The sequence below is a fragment of the Hydra viridissima genome, unplaced genomic scaffold (genome assembly GCF_058129835.1).
Source record: "Hydra viridissima isolate aposymbiotic clone 2 unplaced genomic scaffold, HvirCarnegie_v1 scaffold_15, whole genome shotgun sequence".
Classification (NCBI taxonomy): domain Eukaryota; kingdom Metazoa; phylum Cnidaria; class Hydrozoa; order Anthoathecata; family Hydridae; genus Hydra; species Hydra viridissima.
This window is the reverse complement of record NW_028324314.1, coordinates 10,017,154-10,034,345: the sequence shown is the minus strand read 5'-3', so window position 1 is coordinate 10,034,345 and position 17,192 is coordinate 10,017,154. Positions and strand designations below refer to the sequence as shown.

General features: G+C 28.7%; 1 non-coding gene and 3 pseudogenes across 3 annotated transcripts; 3 read left to right on the top strand and 1 right to left on the bottom strand.

The window, feature by feature from the left end:
• LOC149878593 (uncharacterized) lies at window positions 1–2,253 on the top strand (annotated as a pseudogene). Its single transcript, XR_016447526.1, has 4 exons — window positions 1–5; window positions 1,473–1,522; window positions 1,695–1,932; window positions 2,020–2,253. The product of XR_016447526.1 is annotated as an uncharacterized LOC149878593 (transcript).
• Window positions 2,254–4,637: 2,384 nt separating this feature from the next.
• Window positions 4,638–10,891, bottom strand: LOC149878591 (putative ATP-dependent RNA helicase DDX27; annotated as a pseudogene). Its single transcript, XR_016447525.1, has 17 exons — window positions 10,887–10,891; window positions 10,452–10,513; window positions 10,185–10,357; window positions 10,039–10,099; window positions 9,522–9,672; window positions 9,230–9,331; window positions 8,915–9,053; window positions 8,405–8,541; window positions 8,225–8,323; window positions 8,018–8,100; window positions 7,817–7,911; window positions 7,389–7,474; window positions 6,994–7,122; window positions 5,270–5,296; window positions 4,990–5,120; window positions 4,771–4,909; window positions 4,638–4,650 (listed from the first exon to the last, which is right to left on the bottom strand). The product of XR_016447525.1 is annotated as a putative ATP-dependent RNA helicase DDX27 (transcript).
• Trnai-aau (transfer RNA isoleucine (anticodon AAU)) lies at window positions 5,175–5,252 on the top strand. Its single transcript has one exon. It is a non-coding gene; the product is annotated as a tRNA-Ile (tRNA).
• Window positions 10,892–11,031: 140 nt separating the features above from the next.
• LOC149878590 (uncharacterized) lies at window positions 11,032–15,124 on the top strand (annotated as a pseudogene).
• The last annotated feature ends 2,068 nt before the right edge of the window (window positions 15,125–17,192 follow it).

Here is a 17,192-nt window from a genome sequence, read left to right as displayed (position 1 = left end):
ATGAGGTAAATAAAAAAATGACACGTTAAGAAAAAGAATGTATTGATTGAGTTTAAAGGACGTGTAAGGGTTTGTAATTAACTAGTACATGCATGACGTGAGAATAAGATTATCTTCAAATACTAAATCACTTTGAGAATGAAAACTGGTTGTTAAAAATGCTATGAAAGATTCAATCTATTAAGATATTATATTGCTTAACTTTAAAGAGAAGCTATGAAGCTGTGAGAAGTTGTGATAGGTTGTTTGTTTAGTAATCATTGAATCAATTATAGTTCATATTTTTAGAAAACTGAGACTACAAACGAGAAGTCTAATTAGATTAAATACATCGCCATATTTACAATTAATAAGCAAAACGAAATTAAGTAAATCCAAAGTAGATATTAATGAGTAACATGAAGCGGCTATTACTATTCCACCATATTAGTTATTTTTTGATCAAGGTGAAACATTTACTAGATATTATAATGCATAGTTTCCATAAAACCAAATTTATTATATGCTACGTTTGAGACAACACTTTTTTTTATCTAGTAAAACAAATTTTATATGAAACTGCACGATGAATCTTGTCAAGAATAATTGAATGTACTGATCCTGGAGAAAAAATAAAAACTTAATAATAATGGCGTTCTTAAGTTTAACAAATTAGTTTACCTGTTAACATTGGTAAACCAAATTTGAAAGATCTTTCTGGAAAAATTTTAATAATTAAAAAAATATCGAGAATATATAGAGCTTACTACGCTTCAAATGCAAGACAAGATGTTGAATCCATTAGTGTGGTAATGAGAAGATTCTAGCATAAATTGATGAAAATATTAAGAACAGTTCAAGATGGACTTTAAAAAGCATCTTGTGTTTAGATTATCGTATAAAAATTACACATCACTTAGAGAAATCAATTATTTACTAACGCCAATTGAATGTCCAGAAGACAAGGTATAACTGCTACGATCTTTGGTTTTGCAATATTTGATGAGTTCCACACATCAAGAACTTGAGTACAAAAGATGGTGTGCATGATTATACCAGCAAAATGTTTCTTTAAGCGAGATTAGCTATTTTGAGATCATACGAAATCCGAATAACAACCTCATTGATCTGAATTAGATTTTGGAGTTCTTGGAAATTTTCATACGTTTTAGGCACATCTTTAAAAATCGTAATAATTAGTTAGCGCTTGACGCAAATATCATGTGCTTTCGTTTTTGCTGTATTTTAGCTGTAGGTTTTTTTTTTTTGGTCTCTTTTCTTTTGTCCCATTTATATCATTTTATAGTTAGTTTTTGAAAAATTACATGCTGCAAAATTGATAAACTTAGTTTATTTTCAGAACAACAATTTGACTTTAAGTTTTAACTATGATTTACATGCTGAACTGAAACCTAATTCATTAAATAGCTAAAGGATACACTTCAAATGTAATTTAAATACACAACTGTTTCTTACATACTTTAATTTTTTAGTCAAAATGTGGCATGTTTTTATTCAAAAAGTGACGGTGAATTTTGGACAGGTATTTAACAGTTTTTTAAAGAACGAACTTGTTAACCAAGTCTTCCCATAAATATTTATAGGGTTAATTTATATTTATAGCGCTAATGTTAAATGTGACTACTAAAATATTGTATATCAGATTTAAAATACTTTATAGAAGATTTTTATTTGTTAATTACTCCGATTTAAAGGTTTAGATATGCAAGTTGGTTCTGTTCTGGGCCATAACGTTTATTCAAGAGACTTGTATGCAATACATAGAAACCAAAAAAGTTATCTGATGTACAATAGAATTTTCAAAAAATGGCTAACAATATCCAATGCCGAATATGTGAAAAAATATACTTTCTCAAATAAATCAAAATGGATGCAAGAAGTTAGAAGAGAATGATAAGCAAGTTTACTCTTCAGAAAATCAACAATGGATGGGTAAATTTTTTTAAAATGCTACACTTGTTTAGAAATATAGATTGATGCTTCAGACTTACACACGTACAAAATTTCTTTTATACTTAGGAAACGACGATGGATTATATTTTCGAAAATCTATTAACGATTCTTGGATTCAGAGGATAAAATGGAATAATTTTTTTTGATTGATTTTGACAAGTTTTATACATCATGCCAAAAAGAATCTTATTTATTTTCTAATTTCTTTCTTACAAAAAGATTATCTAATTATAAAAATAGAAATTGTATTTTTTATACTGTATAACCAGTGTCTGGTAATGGATTCATGCATTTCTCAAACGTCTCTTTGTAGATGTGTCGATTTCACTTGTATGTAAGCTACACAATCCTAGTCTGTTAATATTAATGCAGTCCAAAATACCAACACTCCCACAGCTAACTTGGTTACGACAATGAAATTACTATACTTTAAACCATTTGACAAGGGCTTTGCTTTTCTGTTTAATAATTCTAAATTTACTTTTACCACGAGACTTTTCTCCACTTTCCATAAACAAATTATTTTCTCATCACAATGCATCAATCTAGTGAGTCTAACTGCAGCATATATACCAACTTCTTTCTTAAGTAAAATGATTCTGACTGTAATTGAAGAAACATATTTTTAACGTTTTATTGAAGGTTTGGTAAGATCACGTGTGAAATGAGTATTTCCGATGCAACTTTTGAAAATTAGCAACCACCACCTTTTCTTTATGTTGCTGATCCTTGGGCCATTCTTCATACCTATTGTCTGACGGTTTGTTACTTTTCTTACTATTTTTAAACACATTTGTTTATCTTAACTTTCAGATCATTTCAAAATTTAAAATAAAAATTGGAAATTTGATTAAACCGGCCATGATAAGCGATTTTATACAACTTTTTATAGAAAGTTGAAAATTAAAACATTTGTCACTTTTCCGATGAACCCGCAAGATTCGGGGAAATGTAAATAAAAGCCTCAAGGGGTTTTGTTCTATTTAGCAGGTTCTTTATTTAACATAGTAATTTAGCATTTTTAAAATAACTGTCAGTACACTGCGACAAAATCATTAATAAGTACAGTACCTTCGAAAACAATCTCTGTTGTTTATCATGCTAGCTTTTAAGAGTAATTGCATGTGATTACTTTTTGGTATTCAATTCAAGAATCGAATTTCATTAATTTTAGTAGAACCTAAAAGTCTTGAAGGATTTCTCGAAAGTAAATGTAATCAAGTATACAATTGAATTTTGTTGTATCAAAGGCTCGTTAACTTAATATCATCGAATTATTGATAAAATTTTTGTGTTCGAATTTCATGAAATAGAATCGTGAAGAATCGAAATTTTTTAAATCTTTATTTAACAAGTTGCATAATGCGATAAAAAGTAAAAAAAATCAATGTATTATTTTTCCAGGATCAAAGTGCTAAGGCATTAGTGAGGAAAGAGTAACGTTAGCGTTGATGATGTTCGTAAAGTCTGTTTGGTCACTTAGAACCAAGTTGTTCTTGTGTTCGTTTAATGAGAACGAAAATTACATTTTTCAAAATGTAATTTATTAACATTCCAGTACAAAGTTTAAGATTTATATTTAACAAAAAATTTGACTTGTTTAAATTGAAACTTATACTTTTTATAAAACTTCTATTTGTACATGCTTTAAGATTATCTCATAATGTTTATCAAAGGCTTTACATAAATACAGGTCTATTTCTGCGTGCAATCGTTTACCAGTTAAATTGTGCAACAGAAATGATACACATGATAACAATTAACACTAATTGTGTACCAGCACAATTAGTTTTCTTTAATTATGCTGGTACATATTGCTTACAATTAATCATATCTAAATTACTTTAATTGAACTTAATATATTAAAAAAATTAAAAACTTGTATAAAAAAAAAAAATTTAAAAGTAAAACTTTTGTCAATAATTTAATAATCAATCATAAATTTCGATTCTACTGTTATTACGAATGTGTACCGAGCCAAGCAAATCTACGAAACATCGAATTTATTTTTAGTGTAAATAAGATTTTTCTTACATTAGTTACAACTTTATTTGCTAAATGATGCGCATTTAATTTTTAAAACTGCAGGATTTTATGAGTAAAATGTGAATATTGAAATGATTCTTTCAAATCGATTCCTATACTCGTGAGAAAACTAACACGAACCAAATAGGGTGCAAAGCTAAATTATTGAAGAATTAAACGAAATATGTCTAAACGAATAAGAGACTTATTTCTGCTATTTCTGTCAGGATTCCACATTACTTTTTGTAACGATAGTAACCCGCCTACTTTTGGTGTCGCGAACGTTTACGTAAGTCCCTTCCATTTAAATTTTTCTCAGTTTAAGATTCCATTGCAAATGCAAATCATGCATTCAAAGATTATTCCTAAACTGAAAATCTCTTTGGGACCGTCAAAATATATTTGGTGTAAGCTTGAGTTAATCTTGTTAAATATTCATGGATATTCAAAATTCAAAGAAACATCAACCTTGGTTTTTTTTTCTCATATTTTCAAAATGACTCAATTTAAAATGGTGTTGGTTGCATCAAAAACAACCACGATACTTTTGTTAATAAACAGAAAAAACTTTATTTAAATTTAGAGTAACCGTTTCCACGTTTACCTTCATTTGTATCTGAAGTAAGAAAGTAACAATTATTCAGTTATTATTACCGAATTTACCATACTAAACTAATTACAAAAACTAAAAACTAAACTCTTTTGATAACATCGCTTTGCAATCAAAAATTAAATTTTTTCAGTCAAAGTTTAAACTTTTTGTCGCATAAAAATGAATCTAGAAACTCTTACCTTTTCTTTGACTTAAAACCAGTAGAACTTTTCTTTTTTCGATTAGTATTCCAACGCAAAGCCTGCAAACTCTTTTTACTCGTGTCAGTAAGCTCCCGATCGAATGCTTTAGAAGGAACTATTTTCGCATGTTTTGGCCCTAAAAGGCAGAAGATCTTAAAAAAAATTTAGTTTGATATTAAAAATGTTTTTTCAGTTTCTAAAAATCAAAATTTTTACCACAAGGGCCTTTGGTTTCATGTGAGTTTTCATCGAAAGCTCAAAGGCGTTTCGGTTTTTTTATCGTGTTTCATTTGGCGAGCATGAAACATTTGCTCATGAAGAATTTTTTTCTCTTCCTCAGTAAAATTCTAGAAAATGTAAATTTTTAAATCAATGTTAAAATTAAACATCCTTACATACTTGGCCGGTTAGCTCAGTTGGTTAGAGCGTCGTGCTAATAACGCGAATGTCGTTGGTTCGATCGATCCCCATACTGGCCAGTAAAGTAACATTTTACCTTGTTTTTCTTTTGATTGTCTTTTTTCTTTGCGAAATTGAAGTGAAATTGACGTTATAAAAATATAACTTTCTGAATAATGTTTTATATCATACTAAAGCAAAACTTTTTAATGTCACTTAAAATAATTTTTATTGTAGTGCACAGATGCTCAGAGCAAAAAAAAAACAGCCAAAACTATCAATCAAATGCGAACACCATTAATGGCAATAATAGTTTTTGAACCAATGAGTTCAAATTTAGAAATAAATTTACGCGAGATATTTTATTTGATTTAAGCTTTTAACATGCAGCGAGAAACTTTTACCTTTGATAAATTTGAAATTTTGACCCCAAAATTCCCTTTATTTCGGTGTAAAGCATGGAAGCATCTCATTTTTTTTAACTTATGCAAATTGGTGACAAAAAATTGTTCTCTCCACTCCACTGTGTACTGTATAGAGTCTGTGTAATAGTGTAAGAGGTTAGTTAATAGTATGTAGTAAAAGGTTTATGCAGTGGATAGTATATAGTGTATGTAGTGAATATACAGTGACGGAAAAAAAAAATGTCTGTATTTGAGAATCATTGAGATATTTTTTTTTTTTTGGGTACATTGTTTTACATCATATCTATAGAAAAAACAGTTCTGTATGATCACCTAAATAATAATTTTTTAAAAGGTATTGAAAATTTACTAGAAAAATGGTGAAGAAAGAAAATGTTAATTTGATATTATACTTGGCAAAAAATTCAGAAAATTTATTACTTATATGCAAAATGGTTAACGGATTGACAATGCGAAAAAAAATCATTTTGATGCATGTCGTTAATTTTTTAACTGCAAAGCCTTTTGGTCATGTTCTTGCCCAATTTTTGGCATGTTGATACTGGAAAAGCATACCATCCTATTTTTACAACCTTCCACAGATCGTTTTTGTTGTTTTTGCTGCATCACCTTTCGCAATTTTCCATAAAGTTTCTATAGGGTTTAAATCTGGAGATTGTTATGGCCAATATCATTATGTTGGAACCATTTATTTGCTTTAGAAGCTGCCTGCTGAAACGTCTAAAGCGATGACGTGTAATAGAAGCATTATTTCTTCAAGTTATGTTGATAAAAGTATCAGCTGTTATAATCTCTTATTAAGTGCTTCCCATCCAAATTTCGCTGTTTTTTAGTGTAACGTAAGTTAAATTTAATGTTTGGTTGTCTGCCTAAGATTAGTTACCCATCTGACCCAAAAAATTTTGATTCATCAGTCCACAAAACCTCATCTCTTATTTGACCATGCGAAATATTTATGGAAAAAACACTTCTAGCATAAAACATGTCGCTTTTTTAATAAAGGTACATTTCTTGGTACTTTCATACTTCAAGACTTTATTATAACTTAAAAGCGTTCTGGACCATTTCAACAGAGCACCCTACTTGTCTTGAAATCTCTCGATAGGACTTTCCCTTGTTTTAGAGTTGCTGATTTACTAAGAATTCAGCCGAGATGAAATTTGAAAAATTTTGAAAAGTTGTTTTAGCCTCGGAACGTTTTCTGAGGCATTTGAGCAGTACAAGCATTCTTTAGGTTTAAAAAAAACCCCAAAAAACAATGGAGCAAAATGCTAACTTAAAAGTAAAAGAATAAAAAGTATTTTTATTTTTTCTTGTAATGAAAACATGACATTAGACATGACCGAAATAAAATAAAACAAAATAACCTGACACATTATTAAATTGAAAAGCCTACGAAAATTCATTTAAAGGCAGCTGATTGCTTTGCTGGTTTAATAAAGGTTTTTGCAGGTCGACTCATTATCTCATCATGATGTATGATAAGATTATTTGCTTTATTCACTTCCATTTCTGCAACACGCAGCTTCATATAACACAGAAATAATTTTGAAACCATCAGTCAAAAATTTGAAATAGCACATTAGCTAACAAAATGAAAATATAAATGAAAAGCAAGAGAGGATGAAGCTAACCATATTGAAATAAAGAACTAAGAAGTTGAAGAAACACTGCAAAATAATAAGGAATTTTAATCCACTGCAAGCAACTTTATTCTTTAAGAAATCAACTAAAAACATTTCTTGCTCATATTTATAAACAAAACATTAATTATTAACTTTAAAATCTTACTTGCTTTGCAGTTTCTTCCTCTTTAAGGATGTCTTTGATATCTTTTTTAAAACATTTAAGCTTGTTCTTGAATTTTTCCACAATCTCTAAAAGATATCTGGTATAGAGTCAAAACCATTCAGATTTTTTTTAAAAAAACTTAAAATTGGTTTAGTATGCATTTAAATGTTTTATTTCTCATAATACTTTTTAACCAGGGTTATTTTAGACAGAAAAAATGACCAAAACTATTATTAAACCTATGACATCACATATTTCCCCTATAGATTACAGATGATTACTTAAATAAAGTTGTGCCTAGATCACTTATTGTAGCATCCAAATATGATTTTATTACAGTAATTATCAAGTTACAAATTTAAAAATGATACTAAGATTTTTAATCATATGAGCATTATCATTATTTTAACTATATGATAATATTACACCTGTTGGGATGATTCTGTTTTTTACAGGTATCTTTGCATTTTTAACAACCTCTTTTAACATTTTACGCTCTTTCTCACCCACTAGAGTAACTGATCTAGACCGAATATAAATTAAAAAAAAAAAATGTAAGTAAAGAAATGATCAATTATGGATTGTAAAAAACATTTGATAAAGATAATGTAAAGAAAAAAATAGCTCACCTTTTTGCTTTGCCAGCTTGTGCTGTTCTTCCAACTCTATGAGTATAACTTTTTATTGTGATTGGCATATTGAAAGATATCACCTAAGTTATCAATTATAAGTCAATTAAATTGTTTACTAAAGATGTATCAGGATACAAATAACAGGTTTGTATTTTGTAAAGTTTTATTTTAATAAAACTAAATAAAAAAAAATTGGTGATTTACAGTTGTAACTCCTGCAATATCTAAACCACGGGCAGCTAAATCTGTAGCAACAAGAATATCAACATCATTGTTTTTGAACTTTTCCAATGCTTCAAGACGCTACACGAAAAAAGAACTTAAACTAACGAAGTATTTCTTGTTTTTAAAAAAATAATTGAAAATCAAAAATCAAAATCTTACTAGTAGCTGGGTAAGATTCCCATGAAGCTCTGCTGCTTTTAACCCAAACAAACCAAATATGATTCTCAGTTTATGAGCAAGCACTTTAGTTTGAAGAAAAACCAGGGTTCGCTTATTAAAAGAACGACAGCACAAAGCTAAAAATCATGATAAACAAACAATTAAAAAATTTAGTATAAATTTACCATGAATCTAGCATGAATATGGAATGAATCTAGTATGAAACTAGTATGAATCTAGTATAAATCTAGTATAAATCTAGTATGAATCTATGATGAATTTAGTACAAATTTAGCATGAATCTCGCATGAACCCAGCATGAAAATAAGATGAATCTAATAAGAGTCTATCATGAGTCTGCCATGAATCTTAGCATGGATATAGCATGAATCTAGTATAAATCTAGCAAAAACCTAACATGACTCTAGATAAAAAAACAAATTTTAAATGTAAATAAAAATGGACTAAAAAAGAAACCAAAATAAAACTTGCTTATAATACCATTATTACCTACAACAACTGCTAACTTATCAGCTTCTCTAATAGATCGTACTCTAGCAAACTCTTGGTGCAAAATAAAGCAACATCAGTATTTTGGTCAACAAATAACTTCACTGGATTATTTAATGACAATGACATTGTAGGAGAATCAGCACAGACATCAAAGTCTTAGCCTAACATTTTATAAAAAGACTCTTATTGCCTACTCATTAGTACAAAAAAAACTAATTTATTTATTTTTATTATAATATTATTTATAACTTAATGGTTTTTTAAATGAAAATTAAATAGTATATAAATGATATTTAAATAGTTTCATAATTTACCTCATCTGCCATAGTTGCAGAGAACAACATTGTTTGCCTTCCCTTTGGACACAAACGTATAATTTCCTGCATTTGATCTTGAAAATGCTCCTCTAACATTCTATAGAGTTAAGAGAAGAAGTATAGACAACCAGGTCAAAAATAGTTGAGACTTTAATACACCTTATATAATAAATATTGCGAACAACTTTTTTATAATAGCTGCATTCTTAAAAAGAAATAAATCATATGGAAATGACATTTTTCTTTTAAAAAGAATAGAAAAAACACAAAAACAGTAAGATTAAGACCTGTCTGCTTCATCTAAAACAAGTATTTCAATAGTTTGAAGATTAAATGATGTAGCACTGTGTAAGTGGTCAATTAAACAACCAGGGGTGGCAATAACAATATCAGGGTTTTTACGAAGAATAGCCTCTTGTGTTTTGAAATCAAGGCCATCTTACAATAAGAACAAAATTTTTGATACATACATACATCCATACATTTACATAATACATACATACATACATACATACATACATACATACATACATACATACATACATACATACATACATACATACATACATACATACATACATACATACATACATACATACATACATACATACATACATACATACATACATACATACATACATACATACATACATACATACATACATACATACATACATACATACATACATACATACATACATACATACATACATACATACATACATACATACATACATACATACATACATACATACATTTTGTAATTATTTTGTCTGTTCTAAAAGAAAAATCTAAAAGAAAAACCTGTTGCAAGACCAAGTTGAATGTTAGAATACTTTGCTAAGGATTCACTAACAAAATAGACCTACACATAAAATTAAACTGAATTTTTTTTAACCATTAAAAAGAAAATGTAAAGAATATGACTAATATCTTAACAACAAACTTACTTGAACTGCTAATTCTCTTGTTGGAACAAGAACAAGAACACGAACAACTGCAGTTTGCTTTGGCTTAAACAACAAACGTTCCAGAATTGGTAACATAAACGCACCAGTTTTTCCTGAATAATATTGATGAAATACAAATATGGGTTTATAAGTAATGCTGCTAAGGAATGTTTCTTTATATTACAGTTATACATTTCAATCCAAAACATTATTTGTTTTAATTAAATTAGGTTGTATAGGTCAATCCTGTTTTTCAACATTAAAAACTTGGTTTGAAGATATATCTAAATGTGTCTATTAAATACTTAGAACGGTGTGTCGATTTTAGACTTTTTTTTAAAAAATAGATAAGTAAAATTTGGGTAATAAGTAAAAGTTGTGAAATTTTATGGAGAATCCTAATCTGATTTCATTTTTTAAATCAGAAAAATATTTGCTTTTTTTGGAAATATAAACGGTTTTCATTTTCTTTGAAACGGAATGAAAAGGTTACCGGACAATATTGTCCGGTAAAATAAAACACACTTACAAATGATGTGACAAAGTTATATTTGGGTTGTAAAAAAATTATTTAACTTAATATGAGTCAAATTTTAAATTCATTTTGTGTAATACTTATGCAAAATAGTTTTTGATTTCTGAAAAGAGCTTATAAAAATGAAAAAAAAAAAAATCTTAATTTTGGTCAGTAAATTACTTAACTACATAAGTATTAAATGTATATTGTTAAGTAAAAATTTAAGAACTCTTACACAATTGCTATTGTTCTTGTAATATATTCTAAAAATCTTTTTTCATTCCTTACCAATATAAATTTGTTGTAAGTATTTTATAACTTAGAGATATGATGCCACCCAAAACCAGATTAAATACTAGTACACAAGTTAGTCTTGTATTTGGTACAGGAAAACAGTTTTTAGTTTCAGAATTACCTACTAATAGGGACGTTATAAGATAAAGAATTTTATTGAGAGAGGACTGCGATGACAAAAAAAAAGAAGTTATCCGTAAAAGAGATTGCCAAAGATATACTACCAGCTTTATTACATCAGTGGTCATGTGAAAATTTGGAACTTTCATCACATAAATTAATTACTGACAAAACGATTTGTGATAAAATAGTGACATTGTGGAACGAGGATTCAGCAATTGCTTGTCCGAGAAAAAAAGGAAGCCAAACAAATACTAAACTTTGAGACAAAACTTGATAAACTTTTTAATATATTAGTATGCAAATGTCTGATTGCGAAATGTGAAGCTTTGAGGCGCTACTGCACTTTCGCATCCCCCTTTTTTTATTGCAGATTATGATAGAGAATTTTATGCTGATTCAGAAAAATATAAAAACATGGACTTGAAAATCAATGGAAAGTGCTCTAATTCGAAGTCAAAGTTGTAAAAAATCCCACTAAAAACCCTTATATTCGCCATTTTGAGAATAATAAGTTAATGAACTTTTAGCTTACAAAAGCAATACGTTAATAGCATGGTTTTTACGTTAAAAAAGTCGTTAAAGTATGTTTTTCCGAAGTTTCTTCATGGAGCGCGATGCGCTCTACAAAGCCATAAGCTACTCAGAGCGCAATATTGTACACGCATGCGCAATTATTTTATTATAACTACGATTTATATTTCACAATAAAGCTGGTTTGTATAGGCGGTTAGGGTTAGGGTTAGGGTTAGGGTTAGGGATAGGGATAGGGATAGGGATAGGGATAGGGATAGGGATAGGGATAGGGATAGGGATAGGGATAGGGATAGGGATAGGGATAGGGATAGGGATAGGGATAGGGATAGGGATAGGGATAGGGATAGGGATAGGGATAGGGATAGGGATAGGGATAGGGACAAGGATAGGGGAATACAATAATAAATATTCAATAATTTGTCTACATTCTCACATTCTACGTTCAACCTGTATTTGAAATCTCCCATTAATTTCATTTCGTTATAACACTAATACTTTAAAATAATAATGTTAAGGCTAAGCGAAACCAGGTCTGCTTGTTGCGCAATCTAACGGTAATTAACTTTCGTTAAAACTGAAAGCGTTTTGAAAAAGATTTTTAAAAAATGGCGAATATTAGGGATTTTTAGTGGAACTTTTACAACTTTGACTTCGAATTAGAGTACTTTCCGTTGATTTTCAGGTCCATGTTTTTATATTTTTCTGAATCAGCATGAAAATTTCTATCATAATGTGCAATAAAAAAAGGGGGGGGGGGTGCGAAAGTGCAGTAGCGCCATGCTTTGATTTGTTCTGATGATTGTGATAAAGAAGTTCATTATAAATGCAAATGTATCAAAGAGTACAAGATACCATCTAATGAGGTTAAGTTTTTATATTTTCAAAGAGTTAAAGTTGGAACTGTTAGCAGGCTTCAAATCGGATTATGTGATAAAATTGAAACCAGGAAACACTGTAAAAGATTATTTAGAAAAAATCAAGAGAAATGTTTTAAAAGTAAAGACAATAATGATATGTTTATAAAAAAAACAAAACTTGAGTCAGATGAGATAAAATATCAAAACCAAAGCGATTTCAGTAATGAAACAATATCAATTGATGAAAGTAATGAGATTACTTATAGAGAATTACCTCTAGAGCTAGTGAAGCCATTAGAAGGAAATAAAAAGTATTACAATACCTTAGATATTACACACATACTATAAATAGCATAATGTTTAAATTTTTAAGATAATTTTTTTTATTAACTATGTGTTTATGCTATATATATTTATATATAACTTCTCCTCACATAGATATGGGGTTTCTTCACGTGCTACAGCTGCAATCGCCATAACAACACTTATTGATGTAAGATTAATAACATCTGATGATAAAAATTTAGTTTTTGACTATTGTAAAGTTTTAGAGCGCATGAAAAAGTTGTTCCTGAGCTTAATAAAGATTTTGACAATATAGCAAAAAATGGAGAAGTGAAGTGCATATTTTTTGATGGGAGAATTGATCAAACCAAACAAATGACTGATTTTGATGGTTCAAATGGAAAATTTCCAGTAACTGTGAAAGAAGAGCATTACTCTGTTTGTATGGAACCTGGAGGAAAGTATTTATTTCACTTTACTCCTGAGAAAGCTACAAAAAGTGTTAAGCATGCAGAGATAATAGCAAATAATATTAATGAACGGTTGACTGTGAGAGGTATTGACAAATCTTTGAAAGCTATTTGTGGAGACTCTTCAAATGTTAACACTGGTTGGGAGGGTGGAGTTATCAAACATATAGAAATAAAATCAGGGAAACTGTTAAAATTGGTGATCCACTTATTTCTCTGGATGATAAAATAATAAATGACTTATCTCCAGATCAATTTTTTTTTAGTATTAGTATATTTATTTGCCGTATAATATTATTTACGTTAAGATTTATAATATTATAAGGGCAGAACTTCAAGAAGATCGCAATGACCTTATCACAAAGCCCTTAACAAAAATCTATTTTCTTCTTCAATAAAAACATCTATATACTATATAAAATAAATATATACCGAGAATATATAATCACTAATATCATAAATATATCATAAATTTAATACTCTACATATTTCAGAAGTGAAACTCAAAATAAAAACATGACAAATCAAGGTGTAGTATATAGCAACTGAAAGTATTTTTTTAAAAAAATCAAAAAAAATCAAGAATATTTTTTGTTGAAAAAATTATTTTTTTAATAGATTGCTTGAAAAAGGAATAGGTCAGTTCAGATGAAAAAACAAAATTAGGCCGTACTATTTCGTTCCATAGAAAAGGTCCACGATAACAAAATTGAGCTTGTTTATTTTTGCAAAAAGGTTTTTCTAAAATGCTATTATTACGTAGGTTATATTTATTTTGTGGTTTAATTTTGTAAAGGTTTACAAAAACATCGGGGGATATAACTTCTTTACATTTGTACATAAAACACAAAACATTAAATACATTCAGTTGATAAACATTTAAGGTGGCCATTTCTTTAAGAAGCGGTTTAGAGTTCGAAAAACGATTTTTAAAATTTATTATGGTTATAATTTTATGGTTATAAAGTTGTCTGTGCCATTAGAAGTGGTATTTTACCACCAAAGCTTCATTTTTTACAAATTGGGCCTGTTTCACATTCAAGATGGTTAACTATTGCTAACAGAATATGTAGAATATGGATCTCTAAACATGGCATTTAAGGTTAAGATTTAGAAAATTTAAGATCTATCACCAAGTTCATGGTGGGTGTTTATTTTCCTTGTTGGTTTAAGATCAAAGTTGAACATTCTTGGATTGAAGGTCCTAAATATGAACTTTACCAGTTACAACAACTCAAATTCCAAAAAGAAGATGTTAAAATAGTATTACCCTCTATCCAAAGATCAGCTTGATTTTGTTTCAGTGAGTGCATAATTCAAACATTGTTGTGTTCTAGTACTGAAGAGGATAGAAGTGTAGCTGTTAAGAAGATAAAAGATATTAGAGGTACTGGAAATGAGGATCTACAAAAAGGTGATTCATCTCCCACACCAAGAAAGACTCCTATTCTGAACTTAAATGCTGAAATATTGGTAGACCTGATATCATGGGAGTCACCAGTTTATAAATCAGTCCTAACTACCTCTCTAACAACTTCTGAAGCCAATGAGTTTTTATCAAAACCTATGTGGGTGTCGAATTGGCCATATCATGGGCAATCTATCGAACGTTGTGTGAAGCAAGTTACATAAGCTTCAAGTAGAGTGTATACTCATGAAAAGAGAGATGGATTTGTACAAACTCAAGAGGCAAATAGAAAGTTTATGTCTAAAAATAGTAGTAAACAAGATCTTGAAAGTTTGACAAATATTTTTGTAGCAAGTTTATAACATTTTGATATTTAAAACTTAATTTACTTTAAAAACAAAAAAAAATTCTCTTGTTATTTTTCTAACATGAATACCAATAAAATTACTGAGCCAAACAGTATTTGAAAAATCGCTGAAAAATATTTTTTTAAATAAACATGTATATAAAAATTTAAATTCAAAGTAAACAACTAATTTTGAATTTTTTACAAATTCTTAAGGAAAACTATTCAAATCAAAATTATTTTTAATCAACATTTATATCCCAAACATATATTTATAAAATATATGTTTGGGATATAAATGTTGATTAAACAGGATGTTTTATTGGTTTTAATCGGCATGACTATTTTAAATTCAACAACTGTCAGAATGTGAGCATGAGATATAGCATTATGCATCCATCTTGCTCTTCAATTAAAGGACATGATTATTTGAATACTTACTTAGTTTGTTTACTTTATGTAGTTTGTTTATTTGAAAATTATGTATGTTTAGTAAAATGATTGTTCTTATTGTTTATTTGCAATAGGGCATGAATTAACCGGTTACTATTTATGTGACCTTACAGAGCAAATGCTAACAGAGCTTTTACCTTTAATAAAAGATTGGATAAGATTTATTTGTCTTTTAAAACCAACAAAAAAATCTGTTTCAGCAACATTAGATAATTCTAAATCTACCTATACCGCAGTTTTATCAAGTGTTATCAGTGTTAATAATGAAAGGGGTGAAACAACAAGCAGCGGCAGTTTTTCAGAAATTGAAGAAGCAGAATGTGTACATATATGTACACATTCTGCTTCTTCAATTTCTGAAAAACAAACCTATAGGTTTGTTATAGTATTTTAACTTTATATACATTTTTTTTTTTAATAATAACACTATTGAATTGAATTTATGAGAGTATCTGCATACTTTTATTTAATTTTAATACTTTAATGTTTGTATAATACTTGTGTTTAAGAACTATTATGTCTTTAATAGAGTTGTAAACCGGAATATTTCGTACAATTCCGGAAAAATAAAATTCTTGCGGGAGGATATTGAGAATCAGGAATTTTTTTTTTTCGTACCGAATTTTACGAAACAAAAAAAACCATCGATGTTCATTTCACAAATACCACTTACGAAATGTCGCCTTTCGCAAGTTGAATTAAGAAATAAAACTATTTTGCTACATACGAAAGTAGCGCTTACGGAAGTCGCACTTGCGGAACGAGCTCTTTCGCTAAACGACGTTTTGAAGTCTATAATAAATTTTTGTTGGCCAAACGGATATAATTGTAAAAAATAAAATTTTTATATACCAAAATGTTTATAATAAGATTTTATTTTCAGTATTGCAACACATGAGCATTTTAAGGTTTTATTTTTTGAAATAATGATAAAAAACCAAATTTCTTTCGAAACGAAACTCTTTCGCACCGCAACTTATGAAACGGTTCTTAACAGAAAAACACTTACGAAACGTGGCTAATTATAAATATTTAATTACCTATTATGAATCAAATACGTATAATTAACTAGGTAACTAAAACACTAATTATTATAATATATTTAATATATTTAATTATAGAATATAACGGGGCCTAACGCAACTAAAATTTAAAAATTTTAGCTGCGTTAGGCCCCCTTATATTCTGTTTTAGCACCCCTACCCCGTCCTAACTTTCTTAATCTTTCTAGGTCACTGTATGTATATATATATATATATATATATATATATATATATATATATATATATATATATATATATACATATATATATATATGTGTGTGTGTGTGTGTGTGTGTGTGTGTGTGTGTGTGTGTGTGTGTGTGTGTGTGTGTGTGTGTGTGTGTGTGTGTGTGTGTGTGTGTGTGTATACAGATATATATGTAAAAACTATTGAAGAATCATTTAACAATAAAACTTAAATAATAAATAATAATATTTTTGTGTATAACAGTTTAATGAATTCTTTCGAGTCTATTCCGTAAGCGCACATTCCGAAACGATCCTTCCATAAGGAACTGTTTTGCAAGTATTCTTTCGAAATGCTTTGTTTCGCAAGTTTCTTTTCGTAAAGAGTTATTACAGAATAATTATTATTTATTTTTTTCATATATCGCATTACGGAAGGTGAATTTGCGCAAGAACAAATTCCGCAATAGCAATTTGAAATACGGAAGATAA